Source organism: Piliocolobus tephrosceles, chromosome 21 (genome assembly GCF_002776525.5).
Source record: "Piliocolobus tephrosceles isolate RC106 chromosome 21, ASM277652v3, whole genome shotgun sequence".
In the NCBI taxonomy this organism is placed as follows: Eukaryota; Metazoa; Chordata; class Mammalia; order Primates; family Cercopithecidae; genus Piliocolobus; species Piliocolobus tephrosceles.
The window spans coordinates 1,951,171-1,957,532 of NC_045454.1; positions in this window are offsets into that span (position 1 = coordinate 1,951,171).

A 6,362-nucleotide genomic window follows, 5' to 3' on the forward strand; every position below is an offset into this window, starting at 1 on the left:
GTCGAGGGTAGAGGTGTCCAGGGCAGCGAGGCTCAGGCTGGCGCTGGTGTGGGGAGCCTCAGTGGGGGCCACAGCACAGGCCACTCCCAGGAAGGGGGATGGAGGCGGCGGGGGTGGCTTTTGGAGCGAGGGTCTCTGGGGAGGTGCCTCCTGGGACAGGATGGAGAGGGCCAGGCGCTGGGTGGCGGCCTCAATCTTGGTGAACTGCCTGTAAAGACAGATGTGAGCAGGCTGGTCTCTAACGCCTGAACTCAAGTGATCCTCCTGCCTCAGCTTTTCAAGGTGCTGGGATTGCAGGCTTGAGCCACCACCCCCGGCCAGCATCACGTTTGCAAGGTTCACCCATGTGGTCGCATCACACCATGCTAGTTATTTATTTTGGTGAGTCCTGACCATCGGCCACCCCCATGAAAACACAACCTCCACGACAGCAAGGAACTTTATCTGCTTTGCTAACTGGCCTGGCACACAGTAGGCACTCAATAAATGCATGTTGACTGTTGCTGGCATCCAGCCGTGGGGGCTACTCCTCTGTCTGTGCCTGGTCTCCCCCAGCCAAGGGTGCTGGTTGCTCGTCCTCCTCCTCCTCATCCCATTCCCACCTTCCCCGCCGGCCCCTCACCTGCAGATCTGGTTGTGCAGAAACCTTCTGTGGTTGGGCCGCCTCTTGGGGGGCCGGGTGCGCCGGGGCTGCAGGGCCCGCAGCATGTGGGCAGCTGCCCCGCTCACGAAGGCACACAGCTCCCGGGGGCCGGGCTCGGAGACCCCAGGGCCTTCGGGGACCCCGGGGTGCATGGCTGGGGTGGTCTGAGGTAACTCCCCACAATACTGCTGACCAAAGCACCCTCCAAATCTGTGAGCAGGGAGGGGCAGGGGACTCTGGAGGCCCAGGCGTCCCGGGCTGGGGAGGAGGCAGGGCTGGGGATTGGGCCAAGGCCTCCCCACTGCACCCTAACCCTGTCCCCACGTCCCAGGAGCCCGACCTGAAGTCTGAAGGACTGGCAGGTGGGGGCTGATATAGGAAGGCAGGGAACAGGGAGGGGAGGGGGCTTTCTGGGGCCCTCTAAGGACCCAATTAGCGCATAGTTGGACCTAGGATATGGGACCGGCGCACGCCAGCGGGGACCGAGAATAGTGCCTGGAGATGGCCAATTAAGGGAACAAAGGCGTCCTTCCGCCAGTGAGGCAAATGCAGCGATTGAGCGATTGAGTGTGGAGGACCCTTAATTGGAGCCGAGGGGAGGGGGCTGGGAGGGAGGGGAGCTGGGCTGCGTCTGCCCACCCACGCCCAGACACACCTGTGCCTCCTTCCCTCTGCTCAGCCCAGGGCCTTAGGAGGGGAAACCGAGGCTCCCAAAGGGGCTGGTGTGGGCCGAGGTCTCCAGACAGCAGGAGGGGTTGGCTTCTGGGGGGTTGCCCCCGAAATCCTGGGGCTCAGGAATCCTGAGCAGCAGAGTGAGGGAGGAGAGGAGAGCGGTGAGGCAGGATGGGAGGGGACGAGAGAACAGGGCGCAGTCTCCCCCAGGCTGTGTTGCGGAGGGACTGGGACCCCTGGTGTCTGTGGGAGGCAGAGGATGGGCCGGGTCCCCTTGTTTCTGGAAGGGTGTTGGCCGGAGTGGGGACCCTGGGTCTCAGGTTGGGTGGCGGAGCGCAGGATGTGACAGCCTCAGTCTCTGCTCAGAACCCCACCCTCGGGGGTGTGCGCTGGGAAGCCAGGATGTTTCCCGAAGTTGGTGTAACAAATGAGCACGGCTTAGTACCTAGAACCGCACGCGCTGATTCTCCTGCCTGAAGCAGGGATTTGAACCTGACGTCATGAGTTTTCTTGCCAGGCCCGCTCACTGGCCAGCAGTACTATGGGCAGGGTCAGCAGCTGAGGTCCTACCAGGCCTACGGTGGGGGCCAGCAGGCAGGTGGGGACATATTGGGAGCTGAGGCTGAGTGCAGCTAGTGACGTTGCCAGAGGCCCAGTTTCCTGTCAGCAGAGCATGGTGAGACCAGCTGCAGTAGGACAGCCAGACACCCAGTGCCCTCACCAGCCACGGCACGTACACATTGACTGCCACCTTGGCCACGCTCCACACTGCCACTGCGCTGAACCACTGCACAGGTGGGGCTGCTGGGCCTGGTGTGGCCGGTGTCTGTGTCCGGGACATCATGGGCCTCCCCTGTTTCTCTTGGGTGTCTGCAAGGGTCTGCAGCCTCCTAGACAGCCTCTTGTGCTCTGCCCCTTGGTCTCTCTGCCTGCCAGCTGTCTGTGACTCGCAGTAGCCCCATTGCTCTGTCTCCATCTCCCCTGCTCTTGCTCTCTCCTCTTCTGTTCCTCCTGGCTTTCTGTCCATCCCTGGGTTGTCTACAATTCTCTCCACTATCAACTATCTATCACCTACCTCTCTATGGATCTATCATCTATGTATGTGTGTATGTATATCTATTTTTAGAGGCAGAGTCCGGCTCTGCCACCCAGGATAGACTGTAGTGGTGTGATCCTGGCTCACTGCAGCCTTGACCTCTTGGGCTAAAGGGATCCTTCCACCTCAGCTTCCTGAGAAGCTGGGACTACAGGCACCTGCCACCATGCTTGGCTAATTTTTTTCTTTTGTAGAGATGGGGTCTCACTATGTTGGCCAGGCTGGTCTCAAACTTCTGGGTTCAAGTGATTCTCTTGCCTTGACCTCCCAAAGCACTGGGATCACAGGCGAGAGCCACTGCGCCCAGCCTCTCTCCTCTGTATTGTCTCTCTGACTTCATCTCCCCTATTTGTGTTCTAGTTCCTCTCCCTGTCTGTGTCTCTTTCACCGTCTCTGGAGTTTCTCTCAGTGTTTATGTTTTAGGCTCTGAATGCTCTTCACTGCCTATCTCTCAGCTTCTCTGTTTCTGTCTGTCTGTCTTCCCCAGGGCAGGCCGTGTGTGTGCGCGTGTGTGTGTCTGTGTCAGACTGTTGCTGGATGGTACGGTGGAGTTCCAGTCTCCTGGTGTCCAAAACAAAGACTTGGATGAGACGTGCACAGACAGCAAAGGAAAGGAGCACACATTTAAGAAGCACAGTATTCCACTCCCAGACAGGAGAGCGGACTGAGCCCTCCGAGATGAGATCAGCCCTGGTTTGTTACATTTCATGGCCTTTTTTTTTTTTTAAAGGACTCTTTTTTAAAATTCATTTATTTTTATTTTATTTTATTTTTATTTATTTATTTATTTATTTTTGAGACAGAGCCTCTCTCTGTCACCCAGGCTGGAGTGCAGTGGCACAATCTTGGCTCACTGTAAGCTCCGCCTCCTGGGTTCACACCATTCTCCCGCCTCAGCTTCCCGAGTAGCTGGGACTACAGGCGCCCGCCACCTCGCCTGGCTAATTTTTGTATTTTTACTAGAGACAGGGTTTCACCGTGTTAGCCAGGATGGTCTCGATCTCCTGACCTCGTAATCCACCCATCTCGGCCTCCCAAAGTGCTGGGATTACAGGCCTGAGCCACCACGCCATCCTGTTTTTTATTTTTGAGATGGAGTCTTGCTCTGTTGCCCAGGCTGGAGTGCAGTGGTGCGATCTTGGCTTACTGCAACCTCCGCCTCCCAGATTCAAGTGATTCTCCTGCTTCAGCCTCTAGAGTAGCTGGGATTACAGGCGTGCACCACCATGCCTGTCTAACTTGTGTGTGTTTTTAATAGAGACGGGATTTAACCATGTTGGCCAGACTGGTCTTGAACTCCTGATCTCAAATGGTCCGCCTGCCTCAGCCGCCCAAAGTGCCGGGATTACAGGCATGAGCCACCGCGCCCGCCCGTACATTTCGTGGCCTTTTATATGTTTTTCGTCTCTTGCTTAACCTCACTTTATCTCTTGTAGGTTAGTTGCTCATCCTTGCCTAATCTTACTTTATCTCTTCTGACCAAATTACTCATCTTCAGCTTTATTTTTCGTGACCAAACTGCTACTGCGAGTCCTTCTGGCTTATTTTCCTTATCCTGCATGTTCCACCTCACTGCTTCCTCCCTTATTTCGCATGTCCCGCTTCTGCCATCTGACACGTTTTGCTTCTGCTACTGCTTAAGCTAACCTACGTCCAAGGGTCCCCTTTGCCCCCCGAATTCCTCTGCTATTCTCCTGCCTCAAGAGGTCCGTGAGCCTGGTTCACGCCTGTGGTGTTGGGGGTGGCCTGAAGGTTTCCTGTTCTGTTCCGCTCCAGGTCTCAGGCACAGAGGGGAGGATCCAGGGTCCCTTGGCAAGAGGCCGAAGGGAGAGGACCCCTGGGTCTCTGGAGGATGGGACGGGAAGGATTGGCCTGAGGGCCTGGAAGGGGCTGAGGCTGGTCCCGTCACGTGGCTGGGGCATGACTTTTGCTACCTTGATACACACTTTATCGTGTGTATTCACATCTGGTAGCTCTTATTTCAAAATTTGCATTCCACAGCCCAGGCGCCAAGAGCAAGCTTCGCCGGCCAGCCCTGTCCTTTTCAGGCCGGCGGGGAACTTCCGCACAGGGGGGCCGCCGGCAGGCTGCGGCCTCGGGACTGTCCACCAGGGGGCGCCCGCCTGGCCGGTGCTGGGCGGCCCGGCTCAAGGGGGTGCGGCCCCAGAACTTGGGGCCCTCTCCTGTCTCCTGTCGTTGAGAACAATCAACCACAGCGAGAAGCGGGCTTCATGGGGTGTTTGTTGAGGACCTACACTTACAGGCTCCTCTCCCCATCCCAGCCCTTGAAATGCTGTGTGTGTTGGGGGTGGATTTAGTCATTCAACAAACATTTGTTGAGCACCTTGCTTTACCCAGCAATGGAGGAGGTGAGCCAGGCAGGGGTTGGGCCATGAGGGTAAGCGTGATGGAGAACCATAGAGGGTTTGGGGCAGGGGTAGACCCTGCCCCCAACCTCCTTTGCAGGCCTTGCTACAGCTGGAATGTGGAGACCCCACCCCCAATCCCCCTACAATCTGGATGGGCGTGTCAGGGCCAGGCCAGGAAGCCAGGGACAATGCACGGTGTGTCCTTCTCTGTCCCCATCCACTTATCTGCTATCTGCTCCCTCTCATCCAGTCATTGTGGGACCTTGTTTCCCTTAATTTATTATTATTATTATTATTATTATTATTATTTGAGACAGAGTCTCTGTCTGTCGCCTAGGCTGGAATGCATGGTGCAATCTCGGCTCACTGCAACTTCTGCCTCCTGGGTTCAAGAGATTCTCCTGCCTCAGCCTCCCAAGTAGCTGGAATTATAGGCGTGCACCACCACAGCCGGCTAATTTTTGTATTTTTTAGTAGAGACGGGGTTTCACCATGTTGGCCAGGCTGGTCTCGAACTCCTGACCTCAGGCGATCCACCCACCTTGGCGTCCCAAAGTGCTGGGATTACAGGCATGAGCCACCGCCCCCAGCCCCCTTAAAATTTATTATTAAAATGTACAGATGGCAGAGTCACAATGTATCACCCTGGTGTTCCCAACCCAGAAGCAGAGGGACTAACCCTGTTGTGTTTGGTTCACAACTCTTCTTCTGAGAGAGGGCTGGCCGTGGCTGCCCGTGTCTCCCCAGATTCCCATGTTGAGGTTGTAACCCCCATGCTCCAGAGTGGGACAGTATTTGGATAAAGTCTTTAAAGAAGCAATTAACCTGGGCGCGGTGGCTCACGCTTGCCATCCCAGCACTTTGGGAGGCCGAGGCGGGTGGAGGATCACCTGAGGTCAAGAGTTTGAGACCAGTCTGACCAACATTGAGAAACCCCGTCTCTACTAAAAATACAAAATTAGCTGGGCGTGGTGGCGCATGCCTGTAATCCCAGCTACTCCGGAGGCTGCGGCAGGAGAATCGCTTGAACCTGGGAGATGGAGGTTTCGGTGAGCCGAGATCGCGCCATGGCACTCCGGCCTGGGTAACAAGAGTGAAACTCTGTCTCAATAAAGAAGGAAGGAGAGAAGGAAGCAAGGGAGGGAGAGAAGGAGGAAGGAAGCAATTAAGTTAAACAAGGTCGTCAGGGTCTGCCCTAATGCAATCTGATGGTGTCCTTACAGAAGAGATTAGGACACAGACACGCACCGAGGGGCCACCATGGAGGCCCCACAAGGAAGACAGCGTCTGCAAGCCAAGGAGAGAGGCCTCGGGGGAAAGCAACCCTCCAGACACCTTGACTGCAGACTTCCGTCTCCAGAACCGGGAGAAAATAAGTTTCTGTTGTTGGGAGCACTCAGTGTGGAACTTTGTTCTGGAGGTCCTAGCAGATTCGTATATATGATGAGTGTATTCGCTGTCTACACTGTGTAAGAACCAGCAGATTCGTATATATGATGAGTGTATTCGCTGTCTACACTGTGTAAGAACCAGCAGATTCCTATATATGATGAGTGTATTCGCTGTCTACACTGTGTAAGAA